The sequence below is a fragment of the Apium graveolens genome, chromosome 2 (genome assembly GCF_009905375.1).
Source record: "Apium graveolens cultivar Ventura chromosome 2, ASM990537v1, whole genome shotgun sequence".
In the NCBI taxonomy this organism is placed as follows: Eukaryota; Viridiplantae; Streptophyta; class Magnoliopsida; order Apiales; family Apiaceae; genus Apium; species Apium graveolens.
The window spans coordinates 308,891,985-308,911,927 of NC_133648.1; positions in this window are offsets into that span (position 1 = coordinate 308,891,985).

Here is a 19,943-nt window from a genome sequence, read left to right on the forward strand (position 1 = left end):
TTCTCTATCTTCTTTAACCAAACTTTCGCTTCAATCGGATCTAGAGAACCTTTGAATTCCGGTGGATTTACTTCCTGAAAAGTCTTAAAAGTTACCAGAGGATTGGTCCGTCTCTGCTGCTGTTGAGTCAGGTTGAATGTTTATTGAGCCAAGATCTGGAGAATTTAGGCTATTGTTGGGTCTATGGGACCTGGATTTGCATTCTGTTTATTGTTGTCTTGGATGTTGTTGGTTTCTTCATTCTGGTTGGTAGAACGGGTATTTCTTCTGGGAGGCATTTTCTGTAAAGAATCAAACAATTTATTTAGCCTTTAAATCAAATTCTTTTTATGAAAAGTTTTTGTAAAACAAAAATATCTCTTTTTGAAAACATTTTTAGTAGTTGAACTAAGTAAATTGCATGCTTCTTTACAGAATATAAAGAGTTAAGGGGATAGGGTACATGGTATCACAGAAATTTATAACCGGTGCAGTAAATAAAGTAAGGTAAAACATGTGCAATAATGTAAATGACATTGCTGGAAAAGGAAAGGTACTAATATATATATCAAATTTTTGGTAATACAAGTGTGAAAACGCTTCAGCAAAAGCAAAAGGGTACAACAAGCCTATACACTAATTAGCAAGTCTAGTCTATAAATACAAACCAAAAGTCTGCTGATACACACTACACACTAATGTACATATAACAACTACCGCAACATCTCTGTCTCTAGCTCCAGGGAAACTCTGGTCCACCAAGCCTCGCAAGATCCTCTAACACCTCTCTGGCACATCCTATAAGAGCACCTGGGCCTGCATACTCACAAGTAGCTCCATGCAATCTAGCCTCAAGAACCCTCCGAGTCACATAAATCTCCTCTCGAAGCTCCCTCACACTCATGTCAACATCTATAGTCCTCACAATGTGTTGTAGCTCCTGAATCTGTGCCAACAGGGCCTCTCGCTCCAAAAGAAGAGCCTCATACCGATAATAAGGAATATGGTGTGGGGTAAACTGGAATGATAAATCCGCAACTGAATGCCCAGTAGAGTCAGAATCAGCAGGTGGGGGTCCTCGGATAGGTGGCCTCATACCAGGGGTGGAATAGCTCGTAGTGGTGCAGCCGTCACAATAGGAGGTAGTATAGCTAACACCGGTGGAAGAGCGGGACGTGAATCAGATGACGGTCCTCCGAATGAAGGCTTAGAGTGATCAGCTGGTACTGGAATAATAGAATTTGCAATCGCTGCTATCTAAAAAACACATCATAAAATAAGAATCTCGAATCACAACACAAATCGCACTCAACCTCTCGACGTTCTAACTTTCTATTTCTAACTTCTAATCCTAACCCTCTACCCATTCCCGACAATCTAGGCTTGTGTCAGTGATTATAACCTGTAGCTCTGATACAAAACCTGTGACACCCTCCAAACCCGGGTCAGAAGTTTAGGGTTCACAACACACACACACACTCAATATATAAACCTGTTTATGGCAATAATAATAATAATATGCAGTGACCCTACTTACCTTCATCCACGGATCACAACAGGTTAAAGTATATACAAAAGCCACAACCTTACTTATATTACAAACATTCCAAAAACCAACTAGTTTAACTTACATCTGAAAATAAAACAATCTTACAAACTTTCAAACTTAAACTATAACAAAAGTCTTCAGCTAGCTTATTCTATCTCAACCTGGAATCCTAGCTCGCGCACTGGATTGGGGATCCCCTCTACCAACGGGCTCCTTCTTAACTGGAAAAGAACATAAACATATTCGCAAGAGTGAGCTAACTAGCTCAGCAAGTCACAGTAACAATACTGAGATTAAAATATGATCAAATGAAAGGATTTAGGTTAACAGGTTTCTTTATCAGCAATGATTAGAATTGGATATTCAATTTTTATTTTAAAAACCAAGGTTAGGTTGCTGATCGGTCACGCACTAACCCCGAGCAAGGCACACAGCTCTACTCTATATACTGGATCCAAGGCACACATTGGCCTAATATGACCACAAATCCGGTCTTACCACGAATCTGGTCCACAATTATAAAACAATCCAATTCTATAACAATAATAGAATAAACAATGTAAAATAATAAACAGATCATAAACAACATTGGTCTTTAAGCATAAGGTGATTTGCAATCATTGCAAGGTTACAACAAGGTAAGTACATAGATTGGCTATCAACCGGTAAAAGAATCAGATAACAGATAAATCAAGGTCTCGTGTTTATAAAGATTAGTCTTCTGATGTATAATGTATGAAGGTTTGTATGCTAATTTGTTTCGGTTTAGTGATTAATGTATAGTTTGTATGTATTTGTGGAGTAGTATCGTATATCTGTGGTTTGTATCTGGGTATTCAACAATCAATAGTTTATAAAGAATAAGGCTTACGACTCAATGATCAATAACTGGAATCAGAGTTTAGGGTTAAATGCTTCAAAGCAATTGCAATATAAATAGAACTATTCCAAATACATATCAAGATAGTTTAGGAATCACTTGCCTTTTCTCACTCTACTTACGCTTCACTTGTTCTCGTTCACCGACTCCTAATCACTGACTATCTGCTTTCCTTTTCTACGCCTTGCTTCCTCTGCTCAGACATTACAAGTATTTATCAAAACTTATTCTTACTTTTTTCTATTCATTACAAGCTTCTATCTACCCTTCGTTTTACCCAAATCTGACTTACAAATTGAAAGTTACGATTAAAACAGTTAAACAATACACATATAAACATATCGTACACCAATCAGGTCACATATAGCACATAGCACGTAAGATATACGATAAAAATACTTTTTCAAAGAAGATTCGGGGTTAAAATGATTTTTCAAATATTTAATACAAAATTTTAAACATTTTTCAGAATTAAAACGGGTCGCTGAATCATTTATAAGCAATTAACAGGGTTCGAATACCCGAATCTGACTTTCAAATCATTTTATAATAATTATCGAGCCTTGTAAATAATTTAAAATAATATTTTAAAAAAATTATTGTTCGGAATTTTTTAAATCAAAAGATAAAATTAAATCTAAATAAATAATCAATTAAAAATAATTAAATCAATTAATATTTAAATTAATTGATCAATTAGATAATTAATTATTAACTAAAATTAATCAATTAAATATTTAAGATTTATTTTTGAATTAAAAATATTTTTCAAAATTAAAAATAATAATTTTAGAATTTTAAATAATTAAAAACAATTTGTGAAAATAAATGTAAATAGAAATCTAATATTTATAAATTATTAAAATAGAAATATAATATTTGTAAGGTTTTAAAACAGCAATACAAGAATTCCAAGTTTTGGCAAACTAGGGGTCAAACTGTAATTGACCGTCTTCCCCGTTCACCCTCACCGGTCAGTCGCCATTAACGACGATTGGAACTTTTCCGGCCGCCTTTGAATCAGTCCAGAACATCACCAAATTCACAGGAAATAAACTACAATCATCCAGGAACTCAGATATGCAATCAAAATCATTAATCAATCAACGAGTCCATCGGAAAATCGAATGGAAATTTACGTCGCCGCCACGACCAATTTTCCGGCGAGCCACACACAGTTACCCTCTGATAATCACACATATACCAATCGAATCCTTGTTTCACGATCTATCTATTGATGTAATCAGATCAATCTAATAACCCTTAACAAAAAAACGCCTAAAAATCAATTAAAAACATTCATACTATATATAAACCTTAATTTAACTAATTCGAAAACCAAACATAGATTTGGACATGTTATTGAACTCCAAATTCAACATATGATATACCGAAATGATCAGGACAAAATTATCTACAAGATACAATCATCAAATCATACAAATAACCTCAAGATCAAAAATTCATAATTAAACCCAAAATAATTTAAAATTAATGAAAATTATAGAAAAATACCTATTGATTCTGTATGTATATAGATTACAGATTCAGAAAGTACTCTTCAAGACCTTTGATTTGGTTACTTGAACTCCAAAATCCGATATCGATAACACCTCCAAATTTAGGTTTGATTCTCAAGAACTATTATGAATATATTGATTTGCTCTGAAAATTAAATATTTTTATTATTTGCAAATGATTATTTGTACAAAATAAAATACGGTAAAAACTATTTATATTTACGAAATATTGGTACCCCGTTGGAATATATCAAATATAAAATATAACACTTAATTGATATAACAGATCCAATTCGATACCGGTTTTAGGATAATTATCCAAAACTAAGCATTTTGTAAATACATACTTGGTCTCAGCGCTTTGGTTACAAGAATTACGAGAAGATAATTTCTCGAAAGTACGGGTTTTATCGGTTTATCAAAACAAATATTTTATCGAAAATTTTGCGCCGGGACCCGCACAGGGAAAACCGTACTCCAGATCGAAAAAATTAAAACATGGAAAATGCTCAAAAATATTCAAATTGGGTTGGAAAGAAGTTTTTCCCGAGACTTCCGGGTTGTAAAAACGTACAAACGATTGAAGTCAGTTGGTTCCCGATTATACAAAACAGTTTATAATTACTCGGAAAAATAATTTATTAAATCCATAAATCCTTTATAAAATCATATAACAACATAAAAATTAATAAAAAAAAATATCAAAATTATCTATACTTTATTTTGGACATATAAAAATTAAAATACTCAAATTTTATCATATTTAAACATCCAAACACGGATACCACTTAACAGATAATTCACCAAAATTCATAAAATAAACACATAATATTTATTTATTGATAAAAATAATTGCGATATATTTCCCAGATATTACACGTCATGGATGTACCACTCTATCGTGTGGGATCAGTATGTGGTATGGCATCCTAAAGCCATGATTGTGCAAATCATTAGCCAACACTAGCTGTCTTTATTAAGTGAAGACTAAAGACATGATCTACCCACCAAATGTTATGACATGATCTCTTTAATCTCATAGTATAGATCACGGGACTAGGCTGGGCCCGAGTTGGGCTGCAATTTTGGGATAGGATATTATTAGCCTATATCATTTGTTGAAGATCCGTCAACATGCAAGGATCATGCTTCAGGATTATCACTAGGATCTTCTCGGACTGGGCTATCATATATGTAACCTAAGTCTCAATAAAGGAGCAGTCCACAATAAAATAGTTAGGACATAGGCCTTGATAACAGTCCCGGGAATAAAAGTAAGATAAAATTGGCTAAGTCAATTTATAAGCCTTCCGGAGATATCAGGTTTGTGGATGATTTTCAAGAGCGGTTGATCAATAATCATTATGGTTTCTCTTCCTTTAAAGTAATGCCTTAATTTTTGTGAAGCAATAACTAAGGCAAACATAAATTTTTTTATATACACGTAACGGGTTTCAGCATCTTTGAGCATTTGGCTCACATAATAGATTGGTTTATGATGTCCGTCATCTTACTGGATCAGGGCGCTCCAACAACCAGGGGTCCAATAGAGATATTGTTAGATATTAAGTATTTAAATAACATGAATACAAATGCGGTGCATATATAGAGTGTTTGATATTTTGGTGTGTGTGAGTGTGATAATCTTGCAGAATGAAATAAACAAATACAAACAAATACTCAAAACTTAATAGTTGTATTAAGTAAAGAATGTTAATACAACTGGGGTTTAAAAAATTATAACTAACCTTTGATTTGTCTCAGAAATATTTTTATGTTGTTGCATATAAAAAACTTAACAGCTAAAAGAAAGGATATGTGCACTTATTAAACAGTGTACAAAGTTGCCTTTTACATTTTTCATAAAGTCTTAGAAATTGTAGTATGTGTGCAAACCGCCATTATTTAAACAGAAAAATGGCAACATGCGGAACAACTTGTTGGAATATAAGCTAGAATTTTCTAGAATATCTATTTATTTCTATACATGAATGTGAAGTCACAGTCACAGATGCATGAATCTAGTGCATGCACCTTAGTTTTCATATTCCAAGATAATTAACTGTTCTATGTACTAGTTCAGTGAATCTATTTCTATGTAATCCTATAATTTGTAATATCCTATTTCTCAATGATAACAAGAAATTCCAGAGAACAAGTTTCTTCTCTTTGCATTTTATTTTTCCCCAACAAATTGGTATCAGAGCCTGTTCCAAGGCCTGTTCCTTAGTCTGTTCCATAACCTGTTCCAGAAACCATTTCTTAACCTGTTCATCAAACATCTTGTTCTAATATGGCCACCAACGGCAACACACTACAACCCCAGCTTCCAAAATTAACTGGAAAGAATTACAATCAATGGAGTATCATGATGAAAGCTTTATTTGGATCTCAAGATCTATGGGAGATTGTTGAAATTGGCTACGATGAACCTGCCGATCCAACTACTCTCAATCAGCAACAATTGACAACCTTAAAAGAAAATCGGAAAAAGGACAAGAAAGCACTATTTTTCATATATCAGGCAGTAGATGAAGCTATTTTTGAAAGGATCTCTACATCAGCAACATCAAAAGAAGCCTGGAGCACACTTAATACAGCATACAAAGGTGAAGACAAAGTAAAGACGATCAGATTGCAGGCTTTAAGGGGTGAATTTGAGTTGTTAAGAATGAAGGAGACAGAGTACGTAGAAGAGTATTTTAACAGAGTTGTTTCTATCTCAAATCAACTCAGAGTCAATGGGGAAGAACTGAAGGATCAGCGGATAATAGAAAAAATTCTGCGAAGTATGTCAAAGAAATACGAGCACATAGTTGTTGCAATAGAAGAATCGAAAGATTTAAGTGAACTCTCACTTGAATCTCTTTTGGGATCCTTACAATCTCATGAATTAAGGATTAAACAGTTTGAATCATCGCCCCCTGAGCAAGCATTCCAGATGCAAGAATTTCATCGTGGAGGCTTTCGTGGAAGAGGACGCGGAAGAAATTTTCGTGGCGGAGGAAGAAGCCTACCAGATCATCACACAAGAGGAAGGACTCAAGCAAGTAATTATCAAGTTCAATCAAATCATGAAACGAGTCCAGGAAATCACTATGAAAGAGGAAGATACCATGGACGACCTAGAGGCAGAGGAAGAGGTAATTATCAATCTCAAATCCAATGCAATTATTGTCATAAATTTGGTCATTTAAAGAAAGATTGTTATTCGAGATTGAGAAATGAAAGAAAAGAGACCAGTTTTTTACATGAAAATGCTGAATCAAAGAATGAAGAATCTGTTCTTCTTATGTTTAATGAGCAAGAGGTCTCGACCAAGAATATTTGGTATATTGACAGTGGATGCAGCCACCACATGACAGGAAACAAAAGCATACTTATTAATATGGATGAATCTGTCCAGCGAGAGGTAAAAACAGGTGATGATAAACGACACCAGGTACAAGGATGTGGTGACATTCCAATCCAAACCAAGCGAGGACTGAATTTTGTTCGTGATGTCTACTATGTTCCAGGACTGAAGCACAACCTTCTAAGTGTCGGACAAATGTTAAAGAAGGGACATAATGTGATTTTCAGTGGTGAGCAGTGTGAAATAAGAGATAAGAATAAGTCTCTTATTGCAAGAATCAAAATGACGCCAAGTAAGATGTTCCCAATAAAGCTAAATGGCTCATCCCTCAATTGTTTCTCTAGTATTGTGGAGGACAAATCATGGCTGTGGCATCTACGTTACAATCATCTAAGCTTCAGCACACTCTCAAAAATCTGTAAGGAGCATATGGTGAGAGGCATTCCATACATCAATAAACAAGATCAAATTTGTGAAGGCTGTGTATTTGGAAAACACAAACGTGATTCTTTCCCCAGTGGAATGGCAAACCGGGCATCTCTACCTCTAGAGCTGGTTCACTCTGATCTATGTGGGCCTATGCGAGAAAATTCCCTTGGAGGTAAAAAATATTTTCTTACATTTATTGATGACTGCACCAGGAAAATATGGATATATTTTCTTAAACAAAAATCTGAAGTTTTTGGAGTGTTCAAGACTTTCAAAGCTCTTGTTGAAAAACAAAGTGGACGTGAATTGAAGGCTTTACGTTCTGACCAAGGAGGTGAATACATGAGTGAAGAATTTGAAGCTTTTTTGAAAGATAATGGCATTAAACATCAGCTTACAGTAAGCTACAGCCCTCAACAAAATGGGGTAGCTGAAAGAAAGAATCGAATCATTATGGAACTAGTGCGCAGCATGCTCAAGACAAAAGGACTGCCTCATCATTTTTGGGCCGAAGCAGCAGCATCAGCATGTTATGTTTTAAACCGTGCTTCTACTAAGGCCGTGCAAGGAAAAACCCCAGAAGAGGCATGGAGTGGTCACAAGCCTGGTGTATCTCATTTCAGGATTTTTGGAAGCCTATGTTATTCTCATATACCAAAGGAGAAGCGTGGAAAGCTTGATGATAAATCTGAGAAGTGCATTTTTGTTGGCTATAGTGAGAATCCAAAGGCATATAGGGTGTTCAATCCAGTGTCAAAAAAATTGACAATCAGCCGAGACGTGATATTTGATGAACAAGCAGCTTGGGATTGGAAGAATGGAAATGAAAGTAGCACTATCACATATGATAACACTCTACTGGAAGAAGAAACAAGCACCGTTCCAGAAGATGTTCCAGAAGATGTTCCACCGCAAGTATCACCAACATCTGCTTCAAGTTCAGAGTCTGCACCTCGCAAAACCAGGGGCTTGGATGAAATATATGGCAGGACAAGAAGGATACTTGAAGAAGAATTTTCAGATTTTGCTTTATTTATGGAAAATGACCCTGTCATTTTTGAAGAGGCTGTTAAAGAAGAAAAATGGAGGGAGGCCATGAAGCAAGAAATGGATGCAATTGAAAGGAATAAGACATGGGAATTAATTGATTTGCCTCCCGGAAAGAAATCAATTGGAGTCAAATGGTTGTTTAAAACTAAGCATGATGCAGATGGAAAAATTCAGAAACATAAAGCTCGTTTTGTTGTGAAAGGTTACAAACAGAAGGCCGGCGTTGATTATCAAGAAGTATTTGCTCCTGTTGCCCGTCTTGAAACCATCCGGTTAGTACTTGCACTTGCTGCTCAAAATAATTGGATTGTTCACCAAATGGACGTTAAGTCAGCATTCTTAAATGGTGTTTTAAAAGAAGAAGTGTACATAGATCAGCCACCAGGCTTCATCAAAAAAGGAGAAGAAAATAAAGTGTGTCGCTTAAAGAAATCACTTTATGGATTAAAACAAGCTCCGAGAGCTTGGTACAGCAGAATCAATGGTTATTTCTTGAAGAATGGTTTCCAGAAGTGTCCTTTTGAACACACTCTGTATGTTAAAGAAGGAATTAATAATAGTGTTCTTGTTGTCAGCTTATATGTCGATGATTTGATCATTGCAGGAAGCAACGTTGAAGATATTAATACCTTTAAAGAAAATATGGAGAAAGAATTTGAGATGACTGATTTGGGATTGCTACATTTCTTTCTTGGCATGGAGATTAAACAAAGCAATGGTGGATTTTTTATCTCTCAGCAAAAATATGCCAAAGAATTGCTGAAAAAGTTCAAAATGGAAAATGCAAATTCTGTTTGTACACCAGTTGCAGTTGGTCTGAAATTAAGCAAAGAGGATGATACTGAGCTTATTGATCCTACATTATTTAGGAGCCTTGTGGGAAACCTAATGTATCTTACTGCCACAAGACCCGACATTGCTTATAGGGTCAGCTTAATTAGCAGGTTTATGGAATGTCCCAGGATGTCTCACTGGGAAGCAGGAAAAAGAATTCTAAGATACATTCGAGGAACACTCTCAGACGGAATTTATTATCAAAAGGTTAGTAATCCCAAACTTGTTGGATTTTGCGATAGTGATTGGGCAGGAGACCATGATGATAGTAAGAGTACATCAGGAAATGTATTTTTTGTTGGATCTGGTGCTATATCATGGATGTCAAAGAAACAAGTTGTTGTGGCGCTTTCAACAGCGGAAGCAGAGTATATATCATTGGCGATTGCTGGATGTCAAGCCCTTTGGATTAAATGGGTGTTACAAGAACTGAAGCAAAGTTTCAAGGACTGTCCAGAGATTTACTGTGACAACAGCTCTGCAATTGCCCTTAGTAAAGATCCTGTCTTCCATGGCAAAAGCAAACATATTCGAATTAAATACCATTTCATCCGTGATTTGATCAAGAATGGAGAACTTGAAGTTAAGTACTGCAGAAGTGAAGAACAAGTCTCAGACATATTTACAAAGCCATTAAAGTCAGAGGTTTTCACAGGATTGAAGACAAAGCTTGGTGTTACAAGATTCTAGCTTAAGAGAGGCTGTTGGAATATAAGCTAGAATTTTCTAGAATATCTATTTATTTCTATACATGAATGTGAAGTCACAGTCACAGATGCATGAATCTAGTGCATGCACCTTAGTTTTCATATTCCAAGATAATTAACTGTTCTATGTACTAGTTCAGTGAATCTATTTCTATGTAATCCTATAATTTGTAATATCCTATTTCTCAATGATAACAAGAAATTCCAGAGAACAAGTTTCTTCTCTTTGCATTTTATTTTTCCCCAACACAACTACTTATGTCCATAAAATACCAGATATTTTTTTACAATTGCTTTATCCTTGAACCATTCTATAAGCTATGTTGTAGGTTTTCCATATATAATTTGTACAGTTAACATCACTCACCGATTGACAGGTTGAAAATCATGCGTCTTTGAAAATCTTCAAGTAGTTTATCATGTTATCAACCTCGAACTATGCCTAAGTCATCCGTTTGATAACTTATAGAAATTTGTTAGAGAATTGCACTTTTTGAGTCAGCTTTGCAGGCTTCTCGAATCAGCTTTTGCATACTTCTTGAACCGGCATTGCAGACTTCTCTACTAAGTTTTTCAAACTTCTGGAATTGGCATTGTAGACTTCTCTAATCAGTTACTTCTCGATTCAGCTTTGTCTACTTCAACTATAGTTCATTCTTGACTTCTGTAATTCATGAGTTCTCGAACAGTTCATTCTTGACTTCTTGATTAGTTCATTCTTGATTTCTATAGTTAATGATTTCTTGAATAGTTCATTCTTGACCTCTCGATTAGTTCACTCTAGAGTTTTTTTAATTAAAACTCAGTGAAATTTTCATTCCATTTTTGCAACTAACTTATTTGATTTCTTCTTGATTTCCAAGGTATGATAATTGATCTTCTTCAAGATTTATTTTAGACATTTATATTTACATTTACAATATTGTAGAAATTACATATACCGTCCTATTCTAGAATTTACTTGTTCAAAAATAAAGTTTTCCTGGTCAAAGCGTCATATATGTAACTCACAAAGGTTACTATATAAATATGTTTATTTGTATAGATTAACATGCATGCCTTTTTAACTAACAAATATAAAGATATAGGGGCTCCCCAGGCTTTGGTTTATTCAGGACTGGTGGACTTGATAAGTCCTCCTTGATGGAGTCAAAAGCTTGCTGGCAGCCTGGACTGCATACTATCTTTTTCTTTCTCTATGCACCTTTAAGATTAAAGAAAGGTAAAACACGTTTACCAAGTTTAGATATATACCTTTTGAGTGTGGCTAGGATCCAGCTAGCTCCGGGATGTACTTCTGGGCCTGGGTCGGCTGCATCTCCATGATAGCCTTTATCATTTCCAGGTTATCTTCAATTCTGCGCTAGATGATCTTGAATCCAGGAAATTTTCATGCTCCAGCACCTAATGTGTATTTCTTTTGATTCAACTTCGTCTTATTCTTCGTCAAACTATCAAACCATTCTTTTAAATCAGTTATATGAGCTATGACTGTGATAAATTTAGTAATCATGTCATTAACACAAGATTGCATGTTCCTTCCTAATGGGTCATGAAAGATTTCAGTCGTGACCTCTTGGTATATGGAGCTATAATTCTGTAACCCAAAAGGCATAATCTTGAAGGCATCGACCGCCCTATGAGTTATAGGTGATGTCTTAACAGTATCTTCAGGTTTCATCTTGATCTGAATATAACTAAAGAATGTATCCATAAAGCTCAACATGACACATCCTACAATAACATCAAATAACTGGAGTATATTGGGTAATGGGTAAGGATCCATAAGACATGTAACATTTAGATCAGTGTAATAAATACATATTCTCCACTTTTCATTTAGGTCAGGTTGAGTTTCAGTTACATATTTACTTTCAAATATGAGTTGAAAATTATTACATCCATATTTTTACCCATATTACATTGGTTCTATGCACATTTTTAGTTCTTTCTCGGTCAAAAATTATGGAAGCCATGCTATAGTGATAACTGGTGATGTGCCGCTGACACGGTGTAATAAATTCTCACACTATCACTGTTAAAATTCAAATCATGAAAGATTAATCGTTTCAATTAGTACATATAAATGGCATAATATATTTTAAAATAAATACATTATAAAATTTATAAAAATTTTTCTTTATATTTTTCCGCCCACAAATTTTTGTAACTTATTTCATTAAATTTAATTAATTCGATTATTTGTTATTCTCCGCCTCTATAATGTATATTGTATACTGTCTCTTGATTATCAATTTTTTTTTATTTTTAGTATTATTATTATATTTTATATTTTTTCCACACATCCTGCACAATATGAATTATTATATCAACAAAATAATTATGATTCGTAGTTATTTTATATTTTTCTATTTCTTACACTGAGATAAATTCAATAGCTCATACGAAAAACAAAAGTAATGAAAGATGAAAACGTGTGGGTCCTTAATGAATTTTAGAATGCAATGCTTTAGTTCATTGCATTTTTAATATTAATGAAATTATTAATAATAATCATACATAAAAAGTATAGTTATTCATATTAACAATATAATTGGTATATAAAAAAATTAAAATGAAATTATATTTTTAAATATATTTTTCTTGGGTAAAATGGTTAATCCATATTTTTACAAAAAACTGTTATAAACTGAACTAAAGTTAATTTATAATCTAAATAAATACGAGCCTAATATATTTTGTAACTATAACTGTGACGCCCCCAAATCTGGGGTCAGCGATTTAGGAGGCCACGCCATTTTGAATCCTGTTTATACACTTATTTTGGTACGACATTATAAATACTTACACATCTACAACCCCATACTTATTAATATACACACAAACACATACTCAGGTTATTGTCTTGGAAATGAAACAAACACATTACTAAGTTAATAAATCCACAAGGTGATAGTTTTTACAGACCCAAAATTAATTATATCTTGCCACAGGTGTAATACTCACTTAAGGTTAGATCGCGGGCTAAATAAATGTTTCTTCATAACTACCTTACATAAGTCATACTTATAAATGAGGCGGACTAAAAACAACTGAAAACTAATCCAACTCATACGGTCTACCTGCGGCACTGCTCCAAACAACCTACAGAAAAGCTGGCCATTTCCTAATCGCTTTCGGGCTGTTAGCTTTTTGACCGACATCTTGGTTTACTGTTGTGTTGTGACATTTTAAGAAAACAAGTGTGAGCTATATTGCCCGGCAATAATAATTGACAATGTGAAAAGACTGTACAAAACTTATTATTGAATCTGTATGTAGATATATATTTAATTAAAGTAGTTTTCTTGGTGATACACACCTATTTTTAAAACAATACTTTTGATTGACTTATTAGTCTGCAAATACCTTAATGGTAAACCCAGCACCTAGGCTTTGGTTACAGTATTGCATCTCAATTCCAATTAGAAAATTAGGACATTCACTGGAGCCCCTACTAGACGATGATCAGTCGTATAACAAAATATTATTATTGTTCTCTACATGTAGGACGACTCCCATACATCCAGTTATCACCCTTGTCGCATTCGGGCATATTATGTGTGGCATATACATCCAGGCTTTCCACATACTTCAAATATTTACATGTGGCACACTAGTAGTCGCTCTAGTACACAAAGTACTAGAGTCTACCCCTTCTTGTCCTTTATTTAGAGTCCTATCGTAACTCTGGAACTCGAACTACATCGAAGTTCCCCAAGCGTTTTGCTTGTTGATAGGGACCACTCATCTCATATATGTATATATATATGTACCTCCGAGACTTTTCGGAGGAAGTACTAAGATAATGTCAAGGGGGTTTCTTTTGATACTAGAGACAAAATAATTAAAATAAGTCAAGATAATACTTTTCGATGATATGAAAGTACTAGAATGATTTTCTATTATTCAGAAAATATTTCAAAATAAGATTTATGATTTTCAAATCACAATAAATCATTTATTAAATATTTAATAATTAAATAATAATAATTAAATAATTAAATCTTGAATAATTCTATTTTAAAAGAATATTTGAAATAATATTCCTCAACTAATTTATGTTTAAGTAATAAAATTAATCTTTAATTAAATATTAAATAATTAAAATTATTAATAAAGTAATCGTTAGAGAATAGTTCTCTTTTTTAAATGAATATCTGAATTAATATTTATTGTTTGAATAATTAAATATAATTGAGGGAATACGATCTTTGAAAATCGTTTTTAAATAAATTCGAGGTATTTAATAATTCGCAAGAGAACATCGAGTCCCTTCGAATAAAACAATTACAGACTTTATTCGTCCAAAACATCTCTGGAATATTTTTTGGGTTTTTAATTAATACAAGCTGACCGACCCTCGGTCTATAAACTATCATCATGCTACTTACTAGCGTTAACATATAATACGTTATGTACATTGTATTTCCAATCAATATCGATACGTAAAACTCGTAATTTGCAAATATGACAAACATGTCATTTATACATAAATACACTAATTCAATTTCCAAAATACAACCGTATACGAAGTAGGGTTTGTAAAGTTGCCTGGGGGTTTTGAGGCGGTAGGTACTCTCGAGTTTGTCCAATAATCTAAAATCAAGAACATTATTGTTCCATTAGTCTTTAATCGTATTTATCGTTGTTCGTTAAATACGTAACGTTTATAATCGAATAAAATTACACAATCTACTCTCGTCATTTTAATAAAGTACGAGTAGTCATTAACTTCGTTTTAAATTCACAATCCTTTTTGTCCATTATTCTCATTTCCATTATACTCGCGTGACCTCGGCTCCGACAGTTTTATAAATTGAAAAATCAATATTTTCACTTGAAATTTTTATGGTGATTTTTATACTCCATTTATTACTCTATGTAAAATTTTCACGATTTTAGAATAATTTTAAGTCGATCATTTATACTTCCAAGATTCGTAATTCGTAGCAGTTTTTGTCGCGTAAATCATTTTCACTAAAACGGACCTAACTTTTGAACCGTAAATCAAAATCAAGCGATTTAAATGCCTAAAAGATACTTAAAACAAGATCCATAATTATCAAGCCTTTTTTTTCAAGAAACTATATTTTATACATCCTGTAACTTTGCAGAAAACTAAGCGTCACGATTCGAGCATTATAACGGTGTTACGTTAACGATCCTTGTTTTGTTTTAACTCTATATCACTAATTAACAAAAAATAATCCAACATCTTAACTACTTAATCAACTCAAGAACATCATGTTCTTAAGGCCACAACATCATCCTTAACATCCAATATGTTCTTGAGGCCACAACATCATCCTTAACATCCAATATACTAATACTTCTCATAAAACCAACCATTAAAACTATACTTTTATCCAAGATCCATGATTTTCTTGAAAGTTAAACTCAACCAAAGTTTGAAAGAAGGTTTATACCTTTATTTTTTTCTTCAGAGGTTCTCTTCTTGATGGATGATGCTTGGTGTGTCCTTGGTGTGCTTAAGAAGCCTAAATTTTCTAAGAAAATCAAGAAAATACTTGAAGTTACTATTTGTCACTATTCATCATTACTTTCATCACTTTATTTAACCAAGTAAAACTCTATGAAAAGCAATGAAAGATTTATATTACCTTAGTTTAATGATGAGGAATCTTGGGAATTAATTTGATCATTTATCCATGGCTTGAAGTTGAAGATTTGAATTTGGTTTCTTCGATTTAAATGAAAAGCCGAGTGGAGCTTGGTGATGGGGGGGAGCTTCTTGGCTTTGCTTTCCTGGTGATGTTTTAATGTGTTGGTTGATTTTGTGAATTATTATATATGTATATCTTTTAACAAATCAAGAAGTATGGCCTTTGTCAAAACCTACAAGTTATCCAAGGACATGCACACTACTCTTTCCACTATTCATCATATCATCTTACTATTTCACTTACTATTTGATTAGCATTATCTAATTGCATCTTATGCTAATTGATTTGCATGGATTGCATGTGAAGTTGCATGGGTTTAATACATTTATTTATTCGCTTACGTATTCACTTGGCCGCTTGTTCGTTATTGTGATAAATCCTCGTAAGCGATTTGCGGGGTAATCATTTTCTTATATATTTTTTTATACTTTGTAATATTGTACTTGAGTTTTACTCGCAGGATTCCAAATCATTGATTATGATGGGATACTCGTATTCCTCGATAGTTCGCAAGATAAGGTCGTTTTACAAAGTTGGTTTCTTCAAAAACCAACGACTTTTACATACACTCATGTGGTACGTATAATCATAATATCGACTTGGAAACTTAATTTATCATTCATAATATAGTGTGAAGTAAAAAGTTTTCCCCAATTGTCAGGGTTACTATTCATCGATTATTTTATAAAGTCCCAAAAATTTGTGTTATTACAGTCTCCCCCTTAAAAGGATTCCGTCCCGGAATCAATTTGAAAATAGGTGGGGATACTTTTCTTTTATTGTGTCTTCTAGTTCTCAAGTTGATTCTTCAACATTCTGGTTTCTCAACAAGACTATGACCAACTTGACAGTCTTGTTCCTCAGCACTTGTTCCTTCAGACCCATTACTCTCACCGGTTGCTCGATGTAGGTCAGGTCCGGTTGCAAGTCCACCTGTTCATATTCTATCACGTATCGTGCATCAGCATGGTACTTCCTTAACATTGACACATGGAAAACATTATGCACTTGTTGCAAGTTAGGAGGCAAGGCGGGCTCGTAAGCTAGCGGTCCTATCCTCCTCAGGATTTCAAATGGTCCAATAAATTTGGGGCTTAGTTTCCCTTTCTTTCCGAACCTCATCACTCCTTTCCATGAAGACACTTCCAACAATACTGAATCTCCCACTTCATATTCTCTATCCTTCCTGGTCTGGTCGGCATACTTTTTCTGTCTGTCTTGAGCCGCTACTAGTCACGTCCTGATGAGTCCTACCGTCTCTCGCGTCAGCTGGACCATCTCGGGTCCTAGAATCTTATGTTCTCCCACCTCGTCCCAACATAAGGGAGAGAAGAACCTCCTTCCGTAAAGAGCTCCGTACGGGGGCATTCCTATGCTGGCATGATAACTATTTTTGTAGGAAAACTTAATGAGAGGTAAGTGGTCATTATAACTTCCTTTAAAGTCAATGGCACAGACCCTTATCATATCCTATATTGTTTGAATGGTCCTTTCATTTTACCCGTCTGTCCGGGGGTGTTAAGCTGTACTCATGTTCAGTCTAGTGCCTACGCATTCTTGAAAGCTCCTCCAAACTTGGAAGTTAAACCTTGGATCTATGTCTGACACTATGGCAACGGGAAATCCGTGCCTCACTACGATCTCCTTTAGATAAATATCCACCAGCGTGTCTACTGTGTACCTTTCGTTGATTGGAAGGAAATGCACGGACTTAGTCAGTCTATCTATAATGACCTATATTGGCATCGTGATTCATTTTAGTCCTTGGTACGCCTGTTACAAAATCCATGGCTATATGCTCCCATTTCCATGCTGGAATTTCCAGGGCCTGTAATAGTCCACTCGGTCGCTGATGTTCAGCCTTTACTCTCTGACAGGTCAAGCACTTGCTGACCCACTCTGCTACATCTCTTTACATGTTAGACCACCAATAAAATTCTTTTAGGTCATGGTATATCTTCATACTTCCTGGGTGGATTGAATACCTGAAGCTGTGTCCTTAGTGCAACAGTTCGTCTTTCAGTTCTTGAACAATTGGAATCCAAATTTGGGAGGCATATCTCATGATCCCTCTCGCATCTTTCTCACACTTGACCTCTTCACCAATCAATGATTCTCTTTCTTCACTCATTTTCTTCTCCTGGCACACTCGTATCTTCTTCTCCAATTCCGGTAGTAATCTGATCTCAAACAATCCTTCGGATCCCTTATCAGTCATCCTGAATTCGATTTCCATCTTTTCGAACTCCTTAACTAAATACTCAGAGGTTATTATCGCCTTAATCCTCTCCTTCATACAGAGAGAGTCAACCACCACATTGGCTTTACCCGGGTTGTACATGATTTCACAATCATAAACCTTTATCAGCTCTAGCCATCTTCTCTATCTCATGTTTAATATTTTTTGGGTAAAAATGTACTTGAGGCTCTTATGGTCTGTGTAAATTTCACACTTCTCTCCATATTGGTAGTGCCTCCAGATTTTCAAGGTAAACACTATGGCTGCTAGTTCTAGGTCATGTGTAGGGTATTTTATCTCATACTCCTTCAACTGTCGAGAGGCATACATAATTACTTTTCCGTGTTGCATGAGCACACATCTTAACCCTTTGTGCGAGGCATTGCTGTAAATCACAAACTCTCCCTTCATATCGGGAAGCACGAGTACTGGTGCTGACACCAGTATCCTTTTCAACTCTTGAAAACTCTCTTCACATTTCTCCATCCACACAAACTTCTCCGTATTACGGGTAAGTCTAGTCAATGGGCCAGCTATCTTGGCAAACTCTTGCACAAACCTTCGGCAATACCCTGCTAAGCCACAAAACTCCTATCCTCGGTTGAAGTAGTCGGTCTTTCCCAATTGGATACTGCCTCTATTTTGGATGGGTCTACTAGTACTCCTTTAATACTTACCACGTGTCCTAAGAACTGAACCTCTTTCAACCAAAATTCACACTTTGAGAACTTAGCATACAACTTTTCCTTCCTCAAAATTTCTAAGACTATTTTCAAATGTTCTGCATGCTCTTGCTCTGTCTTTGAGTAGATTAGGATATCTCTATGAAGACTATGACACACATGTCTAGGTACTTCTTGAACACTATGTTTATCAAATCCATAAAGGCTGCAGGTGCATTGGTTAACCCAAATGACATGACTAAGAACTCATAAATGTCAATACCTAGTGCGAAAGGCAGTCGGTATATCTTTGGTTTTGATTCTCTACTGGTGTTATCCTGTTCTCAAGTTTATCTTGGAAAAGTGCACAACACCTTTAAGTTGGTCGAATAGGTCATCGATCCTGGGGAGAGGGTACCTATTCTTGATGCTCAGTTTATTTAACTCTCGATAGTCTATGCATAGCCTCATGCTACCATCCTTCTTCTTCACAAACAGAACCGGTGCACCCCATGGTGACACACTTGACCTTATCATCCCTTTGTCTAGTAGTTCTTGCAGTTGAGAAGCTAGTTCCTTCATCTCGACTGGGGCTAGCCTATATAGGGCCTTAGACACTGGCGCCGTTCCAGTGCTAGTTCTATAGGGAAGTCTTTCGGAAAGACATCCTCAAATTCATTCACTACGGTTATGTCATGTATGTTAGAAACTTCCTTTTTGGTGTCCTTTACATAAGCCAAATATTTTTCATTCCCTTTTCTTAACAACCTCTTGGTCTAGACTATGTTTAGAAACTTCTGGGGTTATCGTTGACCCTTAAACACAATCTCCTTTCCATCTTGTACTCTTATTTTTATATTTTTCTTCTCCCAATCTATCTGTGCTCCATTATTGGATAGCCAGTCCATTTCTAGGATTATATCTAATTCTCGTAAGGCAAATGAGATCAAGTCAACCTCTAAGACTTTCCCTTCTAGTTTTAACTCACAATTGAGATGTATTCGATTAACATGAATAATCTATCGATTTGCTATTTCTACTTGTAATATCTC